General features: G+C 43.9%; 1 protein-coding gene across 2 annotated transcripts in view; it reads right to left on the bottom strand.

Annotated features, from left to right (window-relative positions):
- LOC137889411 (vitamin D3 receptor A-like) overlaps positions 1-21994 on the bottom strand; it is a 42019-nt gene extending 20025 nt beyond the window's left edge. The window contains exons 1-2 of one of the 2 annotated variants that reach the window (XM_068733261.1): positions 21908-21994; positions 20795-20961 (exon numbers count right to left, since the gene is read on the bottom strand). The gene's annotated coding sequence lies outside the window, so the exon portion shown is untranslated. Of the gene's footprint in view, positions 1-20794; positions 20962-21170 lie in introns of both variants that reach the window. The other variant, XM_068733262.1, reaches the window with a different exon arrangement.
- Positions 21995-22210: the final 216 nt, after the last annotated feature.

Genomic DNA, 22210 nt, shown 5'->3' with positions numbered 1-22210 from the left:
CCCCGCCCCCTCCAACAACACACACACACAAAGTTCACTGGAATTTAAAGTGTGTTTAACAGCGTCCTCACTGCAGCCTTTACAACAGTGAAACAAGAAAAAAAACAAACTCACAGATAACAAGATAAACAGAGGTGAGAGTATACCGCCTCATAAAAGCCAGCGGATTGCGATAAAGGCCACGGTTCAGGGTGGGAGCGGGTTAGGGTTTAACTAACTGGAGTGATGGGTCTTGAGTCTGGACTTGAAAACGGGCTCTTTCACATTCCCTGATGTGGCTTGGCCCGTCGCGGAAAAAAAAAAAAAGGGGGAGAGGAGCTCTGAAGGAGACGGGCCTCTTACTGCGGGAGAAGAGCCGAAGAGTTTTAAAAAAAAATTTAAATTTAAATCCAGCAGCTCTTCATCATCATTTCCGTTGAGAAAGCAGAACCAGACTTGATTTTTTTAGTTGCCAGTATTAGCTGCATTGCGCTGCGATGAAGGACAAATAATAGTCCCTGTTGAGAAATGTTGACCTGTGGCTACAAATAGAAGCAAATACGTTACACAAGCACAAACAAATGCTGAAATAAACATCAAGACGTCATTTTGATGACGCAGTTCAGTTGGCAGCGCACTGCAGAGGGCGAGTACAATGATGTCATGTGCTTCTTGTTTTTGTCACAAGGAAGAAGTCAGAGTCGAGTGTCAAGATGTCGCGCCAAAAACACGGCCGTGTGACCACGAAGGCCTCAATATTTAAAGCCTCTGATCCAAGCAAGGCGCCACAGCTCAGCACGTGGACACCCGGGTCGTTTTTGCACCACAGTCTGTAGTTTTCTTCTAAGATAATTTAAGAAATAAAAAGTTAAAAAAAAAGTTTAAAAAAACTGCCAAACAGTAATCCAACTTCTTTAAAAGGAAGATGAGAAATAAGAAATGTTAGGTAACTATATCCTGATCCAAAGCCTATAAACCGATCCAAGAAAACCATGATGTTTCCTTGAAGAACTATGTGAAGCGAGCACTGAGAATAAAGTGACAAATGGAAGGAACGAAAGACTGATTTAATATCAGCTAAATGAGACGCCAGCTTGTCTGTAAAAATGTTTTATCAACCTCTGTATCCTTACAGGTAGGTGCAGAAGTATTATGTAATATAAGCTGTTTGACATGATGTGTGTGTGTGTGTGTGTGTGTGTGTGTGTGTGTGTGTGTGTGTGTGTGTGTGTGTGTGTGTGCCTCGTGTGATGGACGAGCATCAAAGAACACAGAATCAGCTGGCGATGGTAACTTGCCAAGAAAAGCCATTTGCTGCGTAGAGAATGATTGACTCGGCTGTACACACACACTAGAGAATGCCGTTCACGGTGTTTGTGTCATGCTCCGTCCTTTAAGTGTGTACTTTGCGCCTTGGAAATCCGGAATAATTGATAGCAGCAGTGTACTGTTAACAGAAACGTAGTACTACAGATAAAAAAAAAAAAAAAAAAAAAAAGGATGAATGGGCGATGAATGCCACCCTCTACAATGGCTTCCACTGTGAGAGGCCGGAGCATAATCTCAGAGGAGTCAAGGCGGGAAAGACGTGGTTACAGTGCAGCGGCCAGGGCGGAGATCAGCCACTGTGATCAAAAAAAAAAAAAAAAGGAGAAACTCTCACGGGCAGATTAACGGAGTTCAAATGGCTCCTTGAAGAGAGATCCTTCAGATCCAAAACACAGACAGAAGCTTCCATTCAAACGCCTATTATCCAATTCAACTCCATCCCATCTGTCCTCTGATTCAGTTTAATACATGCTGCCACTAATCTCACACTACTCGATTCTTTCCTATTCACTGAGGGAGAAGTATTTAAAAAAAAAGACGAGGTTTCGAGGCTGGCATATTCAATGCCACAGTCTGTCCGTCAAGCACAGAGCAGCAGGGCTCCTCAATGAAATCTTCCCCTCCTCCCACGAGATCGTACACAGGTCACTTTCCGGGTGTTACACCAGAATTGACCGATTACTGTGAAATTACACATCTTACAGCGTCCTATGAGGAGACGTGTCACTACAGGTCTGGGACCAGTTGAGCGGCCGTCCTTAAAGGGAGTATAACCGAGGCTTTAGTCTGTTCTTCAGACGTTTGGGCGGTTTCCTTCTTTAAATGTCATTACGTAACGAATGGCTTTAATGGAGTCCGGTGACCTGAAACGTATTAATGACATGAAAATGATTTGTTCTCTTTTGAACGCCGACGGCTCATCTGTACAAAAAAACACTGGTGTTATTGTTACCTTTCCAAGTTAATTTTTCCAATATGTAAAATACAAAATGGAAAACCTAGAGCTTGAATTACACCTCTCCCCTGGACTGTGTGTGTGTGTGTGTGTGTGTGTGTGTGTGTGTGTGTGTGTGTGTGTGTGTGTGTGTGTGTGTGTGTGTGTGTGTGTGTGTGTGTCCAGCCCGTGGAGGTCTCCCTCACTCTGCTGTAGCACCTGTTGTGACAGGGGAACTTATCACCTTATCAGTACATGGATTTCGATGACCTTAGGCTCCGAAACCCGAGCGGCAAAGTGTCTGCTTTGAGCCGGGAGGGTGTCCTTTTCTTCAGTTTTTGGCACACAAACTAGCGCATGCTGCTAATGCAAAGACCACTCAACGGCCCCGTGCGGGCTTATCACCAGTACTGTAAACAGTAGAGACTAACACTCGCCTGATGGCATGAATGGATGGAACCCTGTGAGGTTGACCGCTGCATCTCCACTGCCTGCTACCGTCGGTCAGCAGAGATCCAGCGTCAAAATCCAAAATCGTCTTTAACTACCTTCAGATGACATCCACTCCAGACTGTGGGTGCTTCCAGTTTCAAACAGACCAATCAAGGCTGATTTCTTCCTCCAGCATTAATAAAGCAGCAAACAACGATTTGCTACGTAAGGATAAAGTGGAGCAAGTATACACACGCACACACACACAACTATGCTCGTTAACGTTACTTTAAGTGCAATAAAACCTCCACGAGTGAAAAGCCAAAACTTTACCAATACACCTGTTCAATAAGTATTAGCATGTGGAAAATCCGCTCTGTCTGCAGTCTCTCATCCATCCATTATAGTCAGTTGGTACAAACTCAAACAAAAGCTCTGTTTTATCAGAACCGTTGCAGAAAATAAGCTCAGCAAACATGACAAAACACTTATGACAAGTTGGGCATTTTTTGTCCAGCAAGAGGAACGCCGCTTTTTTTTGTTCTTTGAAGCATTTCATCTATTGCCAGGTGATTTCACAACACATGCTTTTGGTCCATGTGAAAATAGGAGAAGAAGGTTACGTAGGGACAAGTTTAACCACAGTCTGCACCCATTATAAAATTACACCAAATGTGAAAAGAGAAAGAAAAATAAAAAATAAAAAAGACTCTTTCCACCCACTACCTGGCATCATTATGAGCGAAAATAACAGGGCTTGGTGGAAAACAACAGTGTCTGACAGAGAAAATGACTCATCTCTCTCTCTCTCTCTCTCTCTCTCTCTCTCTCTCTCTCTCTCTCTCTCTCTCTCTCTCTCTCTCTCTCTCTCTCTTCCCCTTCTAGTTACCAGCTCCGGCACATCCTGTACATAAAAACATAGCTGAACTTAAATGAGAACATAGGCACTGACGCGGTGCGCAACACGCTTACCCCTCTGTTCCAAGAAGCGATTGGGGCAGTCTGACACAAAAAAAAATTGAAGGACATAAACTCCATGTCCAAATGATACACAAGATAAGTTCTTCTAGAATTAGAAAATGGAAGGAACAAAAAAAAAAAGGGGGGGGGGGGGGGGGGGGGGGGGGACAAGAGGAGCACAGAAAGAAAAGGAAAGGACACCGATGTTTAACCTCATTCCCATGCGTTCCATTAGTCATAAGGGCGTCGAGATTCTAAAAATACTGAGGGGCAAGTCTGCCCGTTACAAGTAGCCATATGACTTTCCACATTGGATAGAGAAGCCAAAATGGCTGATTTGGGTAGGTAAAGGAGATCAGAACAATCTCTTGCACAATGCATACTAGTACGTGTAGTCATGGTGGTGAGAGCGCCAAGCAGCAATCTAAACTACATCATTCCTCTGACCGTACGAACAGAACCAGAGGGACACACTGTTTGGTGCCGAGTAAAAAAATAACACAGGTATGAAACGCAGTTTATCAAGGGACTATGCTACTAATGTTGTACAGACTATTGTATGAGGAATGCTATAAACAGCACTGTATTACATTCATACAAAATGTCCCTCTCCTCTTCCTCTCCAGAACACTTGTGAGATGCTTGTTTACTGTGATACACCACTTAGATTAGAGGGCTTCCTGCAGATTGAGAACAGTGTGACATCGCTGAATAAGTGTGTGTGTGTGTGTGTGTGTGTGTGTGTGTGTGTGTGTGTGTGTGTTTACGAGCACATGTATGTGTGAGAGGCCCCTGTAGAGAAAGCTGCTGAGCGACACCATTCAGCCTTGGCTGGTTTGGTAACTCCTACTTTGTCCTCGTCAGCACCCTTACTTGTTGGGTTTAAAGAAAAATAACTTTTCATTTTCTGGAGATGGGGGATAAAAGCCGTTAAGGTGTTGGAGAAACTTGAAAGTAGCTCAAAATTGGGGGTTTTTCTAGTAACTTTTAAAATCTTTTTTTTTTTCCCAAAATAGTTTTCTTCCCGTGTCCAAAGGTTCCACAGCACGTGGTTCCAGCCAGAGTTTTCCAAACTAAAGATAAGGTCATATTTGTGCGACGGAGGTTCTCCGAGGTCTGCCGCTCTCAACGATTACGTCACGATGTGTGAAGAGCGAGCCGATCTAAAGGATGACGTCGTGTCACATGACTTGTCTCCGCGGCTCTTTCCCAGAACATTTTAGGGATGCACCAATTCCAATTTTCTCGGCCGATTTCAGAGTTTTTAAAAGGGTTTTTACAGATTTTGAATTTCTTTTAAAAGAACTATAATTAACAGCAAAGCTCCAGACAGTTTTTTTTCTTCTGAAAAATTATTTCAACCATTTCAAAAATTCAAAATGTTATCCCTTTACTTTGTTATTGTCATCTACAGTGAATTAAATACATTAAATGAAATACATAATTCAAATGATTAAGAAATACATTATTGCATTATTATTTAAATACTTGCTTTGATTTAAAAACAATGTTGGCATTAGTCATTTTAATGATGTACTATAAGCTGCTTAGAGCTAGTGTTAGGAAGTTAACCGGGTCATAATTCAATATCTAATATCTATTTTATATTGTTGTGAAAAAATATCCTCCAAACAAATGTTTCATTTTTTCCCCAAATGTATCATCAAAAACTACATTAAACAAGATTACGTTTGAACACATCATGATGGCGTTATAATTTACCTTTGCCAAATGCTCAGTCGTACCGAGGAGAGCTTGAACGCACCATAATGCAAGTCAATGCCGTTAGCTCGGTTATAAGCAGGACGGCGTTAGGGAGAGGCTCTCAGCAGCATGATGGGAAAGTGGCTGATTGAGTTAGCTTTTCAAAATGTTTTTCTTTGGTTTTTGGAGACCTCTTTACGTGAGGATTTCCTGTAAATAATAAGTCTCATTACTGGTATTACTGCTAACCGAGTTAAGTGAATAACCTTTAAAAGCCATTCCTTCAATTGAAAAAGCTGTTGTCCTGTCCGCCACCGCTCTCATGGAGGATTTTTTTCTTCACATTTCTGGAACACTCGAAAGCAAACAGAGGAGGGAAAAAAAAACAAAAGCCTCACCAACAGAAAACTAACAGGAGTACAAGCGACGGTTTGTGAATGGCGTCTCTGGTGAGGCCGTAAAGTACGCGACTGTCAAACGGGGGTGGCTGTTGTTGTTTAACGGGCGGCCTGAATCACCACATGTGAAAGCAGAATCTGATTCTGAGTGGCAGTTTTAACTCTACTGTGACCGACAACGCTGTAAATAACGGGGGATGGGGGGGGTCGCTCTTCTTCTTCTGCAAATGTGCCCGAATTCATGGATTTATGTGTGTAATCCCATGAAGCTCAGCGCTCTGCGTTTCCCAGCCAGACTCAAGGTTTTCACCAAATTACACCACACACACACACACACACACACACACAGAGCTGCAGAATGTAAAAAACACAACCAACCGTCACCATATGGTGAGCAAAGAGAGAGAGAGAGAGAGAGAGAGAGAGAGAGAGATGGTGGTTAAGGCGTATAAATCATTATCTATGTTTAGCCTGTTTGTGGCCGTTGTTTGTTGCTTGGTTTTTCTCCTCCCCGTGTAAACTAGCATACGTCCTCGGAAAACATAACCACTCTCTCCGCGGCCGCGTATTTACACAAAACTGGTACACACAGGAAATATGTTGGAGGGAATGGAACTGCGTGTTGTCTTAGGCGGACAAACAAATCGCTGCTCCTGACATCTGCTGTACAGCTGAGTCCAGTCAGTACTAGAGGCGGGCGATATATCGGACATACTCGATGTGTTGTGGCTTGTTCCAAGGTAGGAAAGGATAAATATTATATGAAAATAAATTGTTGTAACTACTGCTGAACTGTATTTCGGTGGGGGGGAAATGGATTTAAATTGTGTGAATAATTAGTCAAACTTAGTAACCAAGAATACATTTCCCAAAGTAGAATAGGTAGTAAAATAAAAGACTTTAAAACAACAGTACTCCCCCCTCACAGTGTCACTCAGGACAATATCAGGACATCTGATGTGGAATTTCAAAATAAAAGCCCCCTAAAATGTCACATATGAGCTGTGTTGTCTCTGAAATCGGTTTACTAGAAGGGCCGAGCTGGTGTGATCATACGCAGAGAAAAAAAAAATAATCAACATATATATTGTGTATCGCAGCATAGCCTAGCCATAGGTACGTCACTTTTCCTCACTAGCCAAAGCTAGACTCAACAGACTCAACAGACTGGTTCAGAAGGCCGTCTCCATCACCGGCTGTAAACAAGACTATCTGGACCAGCTGGTGGAGAGGAGGACACTCTTTGCACTACTGTTTATTCAGTCGATTTAATATTATTCTATTTCATTGTATATAGTGTGCATCTACTATCTTTACTCTGTTATTGTAATTGTATATACTGTGTATTGACATGTGCATTTTTTATATTATAGTAAGATTTTTACCCTGTTATTATTTCCTGTAACCTATTGCTGCTGCAACAAAATGATTTCCCCTCGCGGGATCAATAAAGTTACTATCTATCCATCCATCCATCCATCCATCCATCCATCCATCCATCCATCCAGCAGTTTAAGGTGAAGAAGACGGAGTGATTTAGGAAGCCGTTTACTATTCGCACTAGCTGGAGACTTTTGGCTGTGTGGTGATGGGCACAGAAAGGTGCTAACTGTGCATCACCGGGTGTCTGCTAATTGCATTGGACTAGATCCACAAGTGTGTATCACTGTCACGAGTCCTGGTGTTACTGACTCGCACCCCCGAAGAATATTCACAGAGGGCTTTCAGCGAGCTTGGAATCCAGAGAGATCCAGGCAGCGTAGAGAAATAAAGTCGTTGGGACGACGGCGGAGGAAATGCATAAACACAGTATGTTCACGAAACACGCAGACGAGGGCCACAACTCACTCTTAACAGCCAGTACAGACAGCAAGCAGGGACATATCTAATGCCTATTGACTCGTCAAAATAAAAGTACAGAATCTTTGATTCAAAGACAAATGTGAAGGGGGGGGGGGGGGGAAACCCCTCAGTTACAAGATATTCATGGAATGACAGCGTTATGTAACGAATGCTGAATCCAGTCACAGCTGCCAGCAGGGAGCCTGGATGGAAAAGAAAAAGCTTTTCATTTTGTTCCTTAAGTTCTCTTCATTTCTCACCACGAATGCAATAAAGTGAGATTCCGTTATCGTACACATGCGTGCATCACAATGAAAAAGTATTGCCGTTAAAAACGTCCGTCGGCACCAGGGCCACACGCTCCTCTGCAGCAGAACACTCCGGGATCGTAAAGTGGCGAGGTGTGTGCAGTTCCTGCATACTTCTCTTTTCATACCTAACCCACACACAAACAGTGAGCCCAGAACAGCCAGACCTTCAGTCAGTTCAGTGCATATTGTTGCACATTGTTGATATAAACGATGACTCACAGGTCTGACCTCACTGCTTTACTTTCGAGAACGCCCTTCGAGTTCTGCAGAACTCTGGAAATGCCATTTTCTAAACCTCTTCATGTCCAATCACGGTCGCATTACTCGTTCTGACCGATGTCAGCGTGACACAAACTCAACATAACAGCTGTTGCAGAAGCAGCATGACGGGGGGAAAAAAATATGACTAATTCATTAGCACACGTTAATTGATTAAACATGAGATTACACAACCTTTTTTTTTTTTTTTTTTTTTTACATTTAACTGCGCAGACGACAAGACAATCCCTGGAGACAATATCCAAACGTACCTGAGCACATTACAAAGGGTGGGAATCACCAGAATCACCACGATAGGATATTTAGGATATTTAAGTCACCATGTTGTAGCGATATTTGCGACATGCTGAGTATTGCGATATCAAACATCGTAATATATTGTGATTTCATTTGCAAATTATGCAGTTTGTCAACATCTGTTTAATCCAACGAGACAAAGTTTTCACTCTGTTCAACTAACTTCAGTCCATTTCTAATATGAATATTTATTCTCAGTCATCTATAGTGGTGATTTGCATAAAAACACACAATACAAATCATTACGAAATAAAAGATTGGACTTTTATTTATTCACCCCTACGCATTACTGACACGAGGACTGAAACACTCAAAGTGTTTCATGGCTGACTTGAACGAAACACCTCGGAGGCGTCTAAGAAGAATATGAACATGTTGGAAGGGTGACTGCCAGTAATTCCTTTCTGAGCAAATAACCTGTCCACTAGAATTCTCCTCTCTCAAAAACTTGGAAAACACAACCATCGCTGCAACGGCAGTGAAATAAATAAATCAGATAGAATACAGTAAAGTAGAAAAGTGTCTGCCGTCACTTCACAATTTCCCCTTGTGTCGAAATGAGAGAGTCCATTCACAAAAAAAGAATTCTCCGACACACGTTTAGTCTCCGTTGCTTTGCATCTTCTCGGACCGCACGGGTTTTACGAGACAACCCGGACTGTTTCAGCTTCCCCTCCGTTGAGATCAGCTCTGTCCGACGGCATCTGCGCGGTCGCAAAAAGTTGCCCCCGTCGTTCGCCTCACTCCGATGCAAACAATTTCCTTCCCTGGCTAAGGTGAATTAAAATACCTCGCCTCCCTGCTGCCCCTGGCTCCCGGCCAGCGGAGGGGCCTCTCGGCCTGGATGACGGCGGCTCAAAGCCTCTATCTTGCCCCGACTGAGTATCACTGAGGGTTTTTTTTGGTCGAAGGAATTCTGGGCTTTTTGTGGTGCATTACATTAGAAAAAGAAAGAAAAAGAATAAAGAAAGAACATGGGGCCGTGACATTTTTGACAAACCTTTTGTTGCCATCTTTATGTTTGCTGTATGAGTTTTGAATAAGTAATGATGTAATGTAGTCTGTATAGTACATCAAAAATGACACTGCCAGGTATCTTAGCTCCCGGGTTTGATTCGTCTGCAGTCTGGTGAAAAACATGTTCCGCTGTACTGAGGTCAGGCGACCTAATTTGACCGGTGAAAAACATTCCACTGTTTGGCCACAATAGAAGGAAAAAAAAAAAAAAAAGTCATTGGCTGTTTTTGCTGCGTGTCGAGTATCATTGTCCTGCTGCATTGTCGTAAAAATTCAGAACCGTGCATAATTAAAAAAAAAAAAAAAGGGACACAAGTACTTCACTACTGACCCAATATGATGCTCTTTAGCTCAAGCTCCACAGGCTTTTCTCTTTATGTTTTCACCATTGTCAACAATCAAACTATTTATTGAAATGAATCCCGGAACATATGTCTCGCTATGTTTGACGGTGCTCGCGTGTTTACTGTGGCTTAGGTTAACTATTTCAGTGACCCCACCTGACGGCCAGACGTCTGACACCGGTGACATTTAACCCCGGTGGCTGTAGTGCACAGCTACTTTGCGTGCCGTACGGCCAAGCGGCGCAGGATTGGGAGGACGGACGGACGGACGGACGGACGGACAGAGGACATCTGAGAAAGTGAGACGGAGAGAAACCAATGACGGAGGGAAGTGGCAAGAGTTGACTGGAGGCGAGCCACGAAGTGAAACTGTAGATAGTGTGGAGAACACAGTGTGGTTACTGTGAAACAGCTGTGTCAGCTTTCAGCACACACACACACACACACACACACACACACACACACACACACACACACACACACACACACAGCCTGGATTAAGTCAAGCACACACACATTTTCTGTGATATGCAGGTTATGGACATAGAGTACGCACGTATACTCGCACAGTAGAGCGGCGGCGGCCAAATCCACGCATGTGATCACGAACGTCGACGCAGGAGGCAACTTCCAGTTCTGAAAAGTGGATTAAAGCTGCATTCTTTCTACTGGCCATCAGGGGGCGACTCCACTGGTTGCAAAAAAGTTTGACTGTATAGAAGTCTTTGGGAAATGATCCTACTTCTCTCTTGATTTATTACCTCAGTAAACATTGTTATTTGTGTGAGTTTATGATCTTAATCTCTAGTGTCAAGTCTTCTTTAATGCAGCATGATGTTCATTTAGTAAACGATGGCCCATTTAGAGCAGAATACACAATGAGGTCTACTTTAGGGCGTGGCTACCTTGTGATTGACAGGTCGCTGCCACAGCGTTGTACTGTCTGGGAGTTATAAAAAAATCAGTTGTACATTGCTCCACCCTTTTGTGTCACTTCTGGCTGCCAAAAACCAAGACGGGTAAAATTGACCACAAACCAATGGCTGACATCAAGATAACTACATTACTTCTTGTAAGTGTCATCGGCATACACTTCCATCTGACTGCTGCAACCTTGTTTTGACGGCTCACACACACACACACACACACACACAAACAAAGGATGAATGAGAGGATGAGTAAAAGTGAGTGTTGTGAGAGCCAGCCCAGTAAATAGGCCATCTGCACTCACTGCCCGGGTCTAATTGTGGAAAGGCTGGGAGTGAGTTGAATCAACTGGTGTCAAAACTCCGGAGTACCCACAGAGATGAGCGAGTCTGTCCAACAGAGACACGACCGGACACAAATACCAGGTGAAAGCGCTGTGTTACAACTATTGACACGATTAAGATGAATCTGCTATACTTTTCTCCTTTATAACGGACACATAATATTACTGTTAATATACTGCAAATACAGTGGAAAGCGTTTGCAGTGATCGACCGCTTATACCGGACTAAAAGCTTGGGATAGACTCATTCCTAAACCAAAGCCTTTCCTGTTTCTGCTTGGATCTGTGTTTCTACTTTACTCCCTTGATACTTCGCCTCGCGGTCACTCATCTCTTTACCTGATGTCAGTGCTGCGTGCACAGTGGAATCTCTCAATGAACAACAAATGTGCACGGAGAAAACACCTTAATAAAACTGTATTGCCTTTGCGGCCTAAGCGGTAAACCAGTAATACCAGTCATAGCCCAAAGGCTCGCTGATAGCAGGGCCTGTGGTCTTACCTGTGGGGCCCTGGGTGCAGGAACAAGATGAAATCTACTCTTGCCTCCGGGATGGAAGCCATGTTGACAAAGATGAAAATCTCTGTGGCAGCTGTTTTTTTTTGTTGTTTTTTTCGTTTTGCGTGGGCCAGGAGAGGATCGGTCATGATGGCGCACAGTGCCAGCTGCAGCTAATAAGTAGTTGAATGATGGCAGTTTATTTCCGTGGGATGCGGCTGGAGTCACGAGACTGCCAACGACACACACCGGCAGCCTGACTGCAAGGAGAGCATTTCAGAGAAATGACCCCCCCCCGCTAACCCTGCGCAGGTATGTGTGTGGGCTTCTGACTCGGAAAAGAAATTGGAATCGGCCAAGAAATTTGCAATTGGTGCATCTCTAGAAAACAACTAATTAGATGACCTAAGATACAGCCTACTACTTGAACAATATGCGTCATTATTTATTATATGTCAACGTTGGGTTTCTGAAAAAAAAAAAAAAAAAAAAAAGAGGCACAAAAACGCAGGTTTTCAAACCACTTTCTCTGTAAGATTAAAATAATTTCAAAATGTTTTTTGCCTCATGGAGGCTTTGGTAAAAATGCAATATATTGTATTGTTGCTCTTGATTATAATAAAATCCTTTATTCCATTAAATTACTAACTGGAGCTATGAAAACAGCAGACCAGTCACACAAAACAAGCAGCAAGAAACAAGCAACATCAATCTGACTCTACTGATATCGAACATTTTCAATACAACACACACGCACACACACACACACACACACACACACACACACACACACACACACACATCTAGATGGTATTAAATACTTTCACGGCCCTTCAAGTTGCGTCATTTTCCCAATAATTCAGACAGAAGGGCAGGGCAGTGTGCAGGGTGCATGTGGAGTGTGGGGAGAGAGAGTTGGAGAGACTACGTACGAGTGTGTGTTCTCCTTCTCCTGGGGCAAATGCAAGCCACGATCAGCGGAGCACTAAAACTAAATCTGACCCAAACAGTTCCCAGTTCCTGCCAAAAGCAAATAGTCTTAAACGCTACATAATACACAGCGCACAGCAGAAGTAAAAAAAAAAAAAAAAAAAAAAAAAAAAAGGTTCGGAACAACACAGTAAAAACCATAACAAGGGAAAAAACGCAGTAAGAAAAAACAGGGGGAGGGGTGGGAGTGGGGGGGCAGGGAAAGCGAATAACAAGCGTGAAATGCTGGCGGTGGAGGAGAGGAAGAAGAAGGGCAACTGGAGGAAATGAGGCAGAGACAGAACGTAGATCGAGACAGAGCTTCGTTTAAAAGGCAAATTAAGACTTTACTGCTGCCAGGATTTAGATTTAAGACCAATTTAGTAACCAAACAAAAAAAACAAACAGGAAAGGCTGGGTTGCATTAAAGCCACTGGGTTTTTAATTCAACTCTGGACAAGAATGCAAATAAAACTTCCTTTGACCACCTGAGGAGAGGTAAAAAAAGACTAAGAAAACAAGACCAACATGTGCAACATGTCCTCCGGCAAATTCAGTAGAATTTCATTTGATTCCAAATAAATATTCAAGCCACAAAATGTATTATATTTCAATCAAGACAGTCCTGAAAATATTAAATTAAATTTAAATGGATAATAATTATATATATATATATATATATATATATATATATATATATATATAATTATTGTTTGCCGTGAAATAACGGTACCATCAATATTATTGACTTACAATATAATCAACGTTGCAGAGTTTAACGTCACCTTGACTGTGGAATGAGATGAGATGAATGAGAGATTATAGAGCTCAACCTTTATGTAACACTACTGTACATACTGCACAGAAACAATCACAGAGAGGAGCAGGAGGGTACAGCCCCCAGGAGGGTACAGCGCCCCCCCCCCCCCCACACACACACACACACACACACACACAGCTTGAGTGATGGAAAGAGACGAGAAAGAGAGGGAACACTCAGGTGCAAAATGGATGTGTCAATACGTTTTGTATCTGTAATGATGGATGCAAAGGTAGGTAAAATACATAAAAGCATGGGGAGTCTCCTCCTAATTCAAAATAGATTGACAGAGAGGACAAAGAAAGCAGGTTTCAGGAAGCCTTTCAGAGACGTTAGTAATTCTATCGAGACCTGACTGGAATTATAAATCAAAAACCAGACATAAAGCCATCAAGTATAGCTCGACTACAGCGCATGATGGAACTATAAACACACAGGAAGAGGACAAAACGGTGAACGGTGTGCGAACAGGACTACAGACTTCCTCCCTTTTGTCACATCTTCACCCATTTTAGAGACAGTTTTGAGTTTTTAAAAGTGGACAAAGGGATTAAAAAAAGAGACATTTGTACAATGACTAAATGTCTAATATCATTTTCTTCCCCCCCCCCCCAATTCTGAAGTCCAAGTACTGGCTTTGTGCCAAAGTGGGAGAGAGCGAGAGTGAAAGTGTTTTAGCTCTCGGCCAAAACATGCTCCGTCCTGTCGGCTAACCCTAACCCCGTCCAAAAAATGCAAGCGGGGAGAAGAGGAGGAAGAAGTGGAAGACGGTGGGTGAGGCACAAAATATTTATGCCATTAGTAACAAAAGGATGTCAGTCTTAACTGCACTCGGAGCGTGTGTGTGCACGCTGTGTGTGCACGCTGTGTGTGTGCACGCTGTGTGTGTGCACGCTGTGTCCACAACATTTTAGGATGACTAACTGCCCCACAAACAGGACGGGATGGGCGGAGCCTGATGTGGGGGGCCTGTTGAGTTACAACCAATCATCCTCTGTGGGCTTGCCTCTCTTTCTCTGGGCTCCAGTAGCGCCAGGAAACAGAAAATGAGGAATGGGGTGGGGTGGGGGGGGGGGGGGGGTAGCTCGCTGAAAGCCCCTTACGCTGGGCCTCCACAGACAGACGCAGGAAGAGTGAGCGAGCAGAAGGGAGACGCAAGCTGAATCGCATTTTGCTTGTGATGTAGGTTTCCCTCTCACTCTGCCATTCGCTGCTCTATGCAGACATGTTGCCGCCCCCTTTTTGGAGAACAACATCAAATGATGACAGTCACAAGACGTAGTCATTAGCTCCACCATCTCTATCCTCTCAATCTGATCGGACGATCTCACGCCTGTGGCAGAAGGTGGGTTGGACTGTTGATGATTTCTCATAAGAGTGGGTAGAGACAGGCATCGACACATCGATTCTGCTCATCGGTTCGGTTCCTTATCGATACTCTGAGTCGTTCTTTTTGATTATGTTGTGAGAAAAGAAAAAGACAAATAATTAAAGATTTGTTATGTAAGCAAATTGTCTTTCTTGAGCAGCAGTTCCAAAAATATTTGAAATACATTCGCAGCTAAACAACTACATTTAGACTCTGGTCTAAATGGGAACCGGTCCTAAATGAGTAAAAACACAGAGTTTCGGAGGGCATGCCTAATTGAAGGTAGGGTGTACGAAATAAAAACAATCACAACCACATGACAAGTTAAACCCCCCCCCCCCCTGACTCATGTAAAGTTGGTCTATAGGAGCCTCTACAGTGAAAACAGCTGCATGGCTGCTGCTGGGAAGGAGGCCGATGAGAGCGGCGAGATCGAAGCGAAGCCTTCGTCTGGCTGGTCGTCGGCCCGTAAAACCAAAGAAATGAGCTGAGAGATGTGAAACAACACTTTCCAGAGTCTCCTGTTTGCACGTAGTTATTTGGAACGTTGTTAAAAAAATATTAAAACTGGTGCAGCTTCACTCGATAACCACAATGCAAAAATGTTGTTTGTGCAACTCCAAATCACAGGCTGTTCTTCTCACACTGGGCTGACGGTTTAGAGCCAAGGACAGTCTGTCGCTCTTCTTTAAATACCAGCAGTGCTGCAGGTCCACCCCACACACACACACACACACACACACACACACACACACACACACACACACACACACACACACACACACACTCTCTCTCTCTCTCTCTCTGTCCCAGGTTTAAAGAGCGACTGCACTAACGAGCCGGTCGTGCTTTTAGCGTGGCAGTAAAAGGCGTCCAAGTTAACTCTCACATCAATCTAATTAAAAAGCCTCACTTTAAATCAATGGAAACACAGAAGGCTTCGACAGACTTTTGGCCGCTTAAGCGAATGTCTTCAGCGTGGAGTTTGGTAGTCCGATTCCAGCTCAACCAAATCAAAGTCGATGACTGAGCTGTGGGTTTTCAGATAGGGGGCAGACTTTTATTGCTTCTTGTTCAAGGCCTGTGTTGGCGTGACATGGGAAATGGTGTTTGATGGTGAAATTTCAGCGCTTTTTTCCCCCCCATGACCCGGTGTTATTTTATGCCGTTTTCACCCAAAACGTCTCGCTGGGAGACAAAGGGTGACCGACCAACGTTCCTGACTTTTACGGAAGCTTTTAAAAATGCCTGGGCCGCATTTCATTTCACCTACTGGAGCACAGTTGGGCGAATTACAATATTCTGCCAATTTAAAAACGGTAAAAAAATGACACAAATAATAAACCCGGGGTGGCAAGGGAACTGGCAATGTGGGTCTTCATTTTTTTCATTTTCGGGATCTTGGCATGAGTTTCTGCCACCTGAATCCAGACCTGCAGCCCAAGCTACCTCTGCAAAGACAGGCCGACGGTGATTCTAGTCTCTTGTTAAGCATTTAAGCCGTTCTTTGCTCACGTTAAGCCCCGTGTGTGTCCTGCTGAAAGAAAAACTTCTTGAGTCAACAGGTAACATGGATGCTGATGAACATTTGTATGAAGGGCTGACGCTCGGATCGGTGCCTGAAGGCATATCTTGGTCACGATGGCATTAAATAGACTTCCTGCCGATTTTAATTGCCAACATTTTTGCCATCTAACGCAAGAGGTGTTTGTGTTGATCTACCACAACATGCAACACTGACCTCTGTGGTCCATGGCGTTGTTCACTCAGACGTCCGAACCCGACAACGCGGTCAGCGATACTTGTAAAGGTAGCCGCTATTGACATCCATCTCGCCGAGCCCTTCGGGGGGCTTCACACGAGACCTAAACACAGCAGCCACAACACCAGAGCCGCCATCGTATTCATGTTGTAGCTGCACAATTACCTCTCATAAGGAATCCATTATCCCCCGTTTAGCACGTCCATATTAAAGAGGGCGGAGGAGTGGAGGAGACTGGAATAAAAACCCTTACATGTAGTGTCCCAAAGCAGACACATGTTCTTCTCTCTATTACAGGTTTATTCTTCACAACGGGGATTCAACCTTTCAGCCGGCTCATTAAAAGCAATACAGATTTTGGCATTGTGGACACCTGGTGTCTGTCTGGTAGGTCTTTACTAGCGGAGAGGTGTGTTTTGTTTGAAAAAAAAAGCAAAAAAGAGAAACTGGTCAGAGCCGTACGAACGCCATGGTTTAACGGACAATGGGGAAAATTCAAGAGCAAAAGACAATGACGGGATGACGGGAGGACGCAGAGGTGCAGAGCAGAAATACTGCAGCGGCTTGTAACAAAAGAAAAAAAAAAGAAAAAAAGATGGACGAATGAGTCCTGCTATTGTCACTCTACTTCTACTTCATCTCATGTTGTTGTACGGCAGCACTAATGACATCTCTCGACTGGATCAAATCACGTTCAGGTGCATCATTCTCCAAGTTCATACTGCATTCACCACATATCAATAAATTAGGCTTACACACAGGGCTGTAACGGTGTTATATGTTAATGTTAAGAAGAAGTTATTTTAAATACTCACAGCTGATGTTATTTTTCTTTTAGTAGTTAATGCTAAAGCAGCTAAACATGCTTCAGTCTTATGGTAATAATACCAACAACAATAATAATAACAATAAGTACCTGAAGTTGTTATTTTGCATCCGGCAGATACATATTTTATCATTCATCGTTGAAGTGAATAGAAGCATCATATCATTATTAAAAAAGGACTCAGATCAGGATCAGGGCCAAAAAAAAAAAAAATGTAAACTTGATCGGGACATCCCTCCACATTACCAGTTGCTTTATTAAAACATCCTCCAGCTAAGCCTGGGACGAGGGATCATCTAAATCTGACAGCAGTGCAGATTAAACTGGAATCAGTATCCAAATATTTGTCTGAACTTTGCAACCCCCCCCCCCCCCCCCCCTCGCATCCACAGCAGTGTTGATTCAGGACAACACCTAGCCAAACCAGCATCACGGCTTGCCAGATATAAATAAAAAGCACCGACCGACACCAACATGCCCTCGAATCAATCGTCGAATGGCGTTCCACATCGCCGACGGACGGAGTGTCGCCCATCTGCCCAGACCTGCTGAAGTCCAGCTCCCACAGAGAGGCTCTACACGTCCTGCACCCGATACTTAAAAAAAGGACAGGCTGAGCAGCATTATGGGCCAACAAGGAAAAAAAGCATGTTCTGTATAATGAGTAAGCAATATTATAATATATACTGTGAGGCAATGTGTCGACCATCAAAAGAGGAAACCACCGTACTATTTATATCAGGATAGCTCTCCCTTTAATATACTCATGATGCAATTCAGTAAGCAGGACAGATGTGTGGTTGTGCTGGATTGGCATATCATTTAATTATTGTTTTGCATCATTATTAACAAGAACTTTGATTTTTTTTTTTTTTTTTAAACACGTGAGGTTCTTAGCTCATTCTCAATTGATTTGATTCTCCTGTTTGAACTCAAACTGCTGATTGATTTTGTCTTGTGCGACAGTAAACTGTTTCTGCCGTCGTTGTTGTTTTCGGGACTGACGATCGGTTAAACAAAACAAGCTGTTTTTCAAAACCAAACTTATAATCAATGAGTGGAGATCACCAGATGAATCCGTTAATCCATTGTGAAAATAATCGTTAGCTGCCACCTCTTCTAGTCTCCTTTTCAGTTTACAAAAAAAACTAAACTGTCGATCCATATCAGGGCAAAGAGTCCTCTTGTGTAAGACAACACGTTTTGCTTTTAAAGTCTGCTCCCAAAATCAATTTTACCCCAGCATGATATAATCAGCCGAGCGATTGTGTTGCAGTGAGACGTCCCTGCTCAAACATCTTTAAAAGCAAATAAGAAGCAGCACTGACTCTAAACCCCGTGAACTGAACAAAGTCTCTGGAAAACTTTAACTCGTTGCATCAAAGTGTGCAGACCTGTGGGTACAGGGTTTGTGCAAACGTGTGTGTGTGTGTGTGTGTGTGTGTGTGTGTGTGTGTGTGCATGTATACACACACATGCATTCCATATTGTCTGGATCTAGCTTGTGTTTCAAAATAGTGTGCTGCACCTTGAGGCCCCCGTGCATCTGTTCTCATTTTACAACCTGCCTGTAACTCAGCGGAGTACGAACCTCCTGAGCACAATGTGCTCCGCTAAGCACCTCATTACAGAAAAAGAGCCTTTGTACACCGCTGAGGTAATCGGTGGGTGGGAGGGAACCTTTGGATCGAGGGAATCGCCGCGACAATGTGACACAGCGATTGCCCCTCTCATGACTCAAAACGCCACACCTCCCAGCTCTTTTCCAGATTCATAAAAAAAAACAAAAAAAAAAAAAAACGGTGATAAACCGTGGACTGACTCCGCAGTTTCAGAGCATGATGTACATCTCTCGCGCTGGCAACGTGGAGCGGGAAGGCGCTGAGGAACACAAAGGCTGTGTTACTAGAGACATGACTCTCAAGGGTTTTGGGCCAACAGCGGTGGGAGGTAAGTGGTCAGTGAATCACGTTATTGCAGGGTGCGTTTACTCACAGTGTAGGCGAGCAGCAACCCAGTAATAAAATAACAATGTGTCAAACACAAGCAAACAAATAGTGAGACAGAAACACAATGTGGCAAACAGATTTCCCTAAAAATACACAAAAACCTCATCCAATCTCAGAGTTGTCATTGCATCGAATCTACGGAAGATGCATAGCTTTCATCATATTCAATGCTACAAAAAAAACACAAGAGAGACTGGAACAGTCCAGCTCAGCACTAGAAACAGAACAGCTTTAGTGTTTTTACATGCTAAAAAAAAAAAAAGAAAAGTCCAAATATAAAATCCCAGAGATTGTGGGGAAAACAAAAGAAATAATCTCATCACACAAAAGTATAATTGACATGCAGTTTAATTTCTATTCACCCTCAGCCTGAGGAAACACTCACAGAAATCCATTATGCCCACACTTCACTATAATGCCACTGTTTCAATAAAAGTCAAATAAATATATAATCTGACTTAAAGAGGCACTGATGGGTTTGTTCAAAAACTTCAGCCTCAAGCTGAAAATCCACAACACAAATACCGCTTCCACGATGAGTGTTGTGATTAGAAATGAGATCCTGAATGGCACATCCGTACAAATTCCACGAGTCAACTGTACAAACAATCAAACCGAACACAATACCTTTTTGTAAACACTGGATTTTATACTCTTGACGGCTTTGACAGTTGCTAATACCTGACATTACACTGTGGAGGATCAAATGGAAACACGTTTTTTCAACATCATGTCCATGGACTGTCCATGGCCCCTAAAGAGTCACACAACAACACTTTCTGAAGTCTGTCTGGGTCCACTCCACTCCGCTCCACGCTGATCTGTCCCTTTGTCGTTGTCCCCACCCAGCCACCACCACCCGTCTGCAAACAGAAGCAAGCCTCCTCGACATCAGACACCCTCCAGGACGAAACCACATCCATCCGCCTGTCACCTCTGCACACAAACTCGAAAGTGATATTCATTTAAAGCGATGTTAATAACCTCCAGTAAGGTTGATTTTCCATATCGCGTTTTGCAGGAGGGGGGGGGGGTTGCGCACTAGCCCCTTGGCGCAGCAGCAGCCAGGCAGACGGGATAGGCATACACACACACACACACACACACACACACACACACACACGTGGAATGTGGAGGGATGCACCCGCCCGCTACAACACCACCACCACCACCACGCACAAAAACAAAACCGGGACGATGCTGCAGTGTAACACGTTTTTAAAAGCGAAATGGATGTGCGGCGTGAAATGAGCATGTGGCCTCGACCGAACGTAAAACGCGGTATGGCGAGGAAACAAAGAGACAAGCTGCGGCTAGCTCAGAACATTATAAGCTAGCCGGAGTCTCGTGCGTTTCTGTCACACACACACACACACACACACACACACACACACACACACACACACACACACACACAAAAGCCACGCTCGTGAATGCTCACTTACCAGATGTGGCATATCAACCTTCACTTCGTGCAGTAGCAGAGGGGACCCCCAAGTATTGGAGCCAGGTCGCCAAAATTGTCCGAGCCTGTGGAGTTGAAGGCAGCTTTCTTTCTTTTCTTGTAACGGTTTCCCCACGCTGGAAAACTTTTCCTCCGTTTAAAACAAAACTGTCAACAGAGAGGGAAGGAGGAGTGATTAGACAGGGCTATCTAACGGTCAATCGTGGGGGGGGGGGGGTGTTGAGCCCCCGATGATGACGTTCCGTTATTTCGCGCACGGGCACACTGTTACGCCAAACGTCATTCAATAAATCTGGCAATTTTTGCCTCGCTTAATCTCGAGGTAAACACTTCTGAAAAAAAACAGGACTTCAGACCTTTCGCGAACCATGTCGGGACTTCTGGGACGTTCGGCACGCACGTTGCACGTGATGCACTTCATCCAAACAACACTTCCAAGTTGTGTGCTCGTGTTCACGCTGCTCGGTACCCTACCTACGCGTTGCTATTTCGCTAGGAAAACGTGGCACTAAAAGCAGGGCCAGTATATACCGTGTTTTGCATGTGGGTAGGTTCTACATCCGACTGAAGAGGGGTATCAAATATATTTATGATTTAAGTCTGTACAATCATGTTACTAGTTCTGTACACTGTGCACGGCCATGTTCAATTGCCACATTTTTTAAAAAGCTTCTTTTTTTTTTTTTTTGCCGTCCCCCTTTTTTGTCTCCGCACGAGCGTACACAGCGATAACTCGGCTCGGACACTGGCTAGCAAAAGCGGCAACGTGTATAACTGTGTTACATGTTGTTGTGTGAACTGGCCTCGCTGCAATGACAGTAAACGCAGAGGCTCGCTGCGTACGTACACCGTTGGTTGTTGGCGGCATGTCAAAACATTGCAGCCCGCTGGACAGCAACAACAACGGCTAACGCTACGTTACCAGCAGCCCACTTCACTTGCCTGGAGAAGCGCGTGTGCCACTCGGCCTGAAAGCACTTCTCGGCAGAAACGAAACGAGAAAGAGCAAAAACTACAATGCCATTCTACCGTTACGTCTCCTTTCACTACGCGGAACGCCCCCAAAGGTAAAGGAAAGTGCGAAATAACTTACATTAGTCCATGCGAAGGGCAACGTAAGCAGACACTCTGTTAGTCCAGTTTTTTAGATCTGTAATAACATAGACGGGCAGCGCTTCTCCATGGTCCCGCCCCCGCGGTTTAACAGTCAGGCATATCTATACATATATATAATCCCTCCAGTGTCCAATCACAGCTCTCCACTCCGGAGTAGCGTCTGCTTCCATTGGTCGAGAACAGTATCAGTCTGGAGCCGAGTCTACAGCTGTCTCCTTACCATATAGGGGTGTGTCGTGACGTCACAGACGACCTGCTCGGTAGTAAACAATTTCGTCAA

This window comes from Cebidichthys violaceus, unplaced genomic scaffold (assembly GCF_023349555.1).
Source record: "Cebidichthys violaceus isolate CVI_PGR_0920_01 unplaced genomic scaffold, fCebVio1.0.p SCAF_6, whole genome shotgun sequence".
Lineage (NCBI taxonomy): Eukaryota > Metazoa > Chordata > Actinopteri > Perciformes > Stichaeidae > Cebidichthys > Cebidichthys violaceus.
The sequence above is the reverse complement of the archived record's forward strand: the minus strand, read 5'-3'. Positions and strand labels throughout refer to the sequence as shown.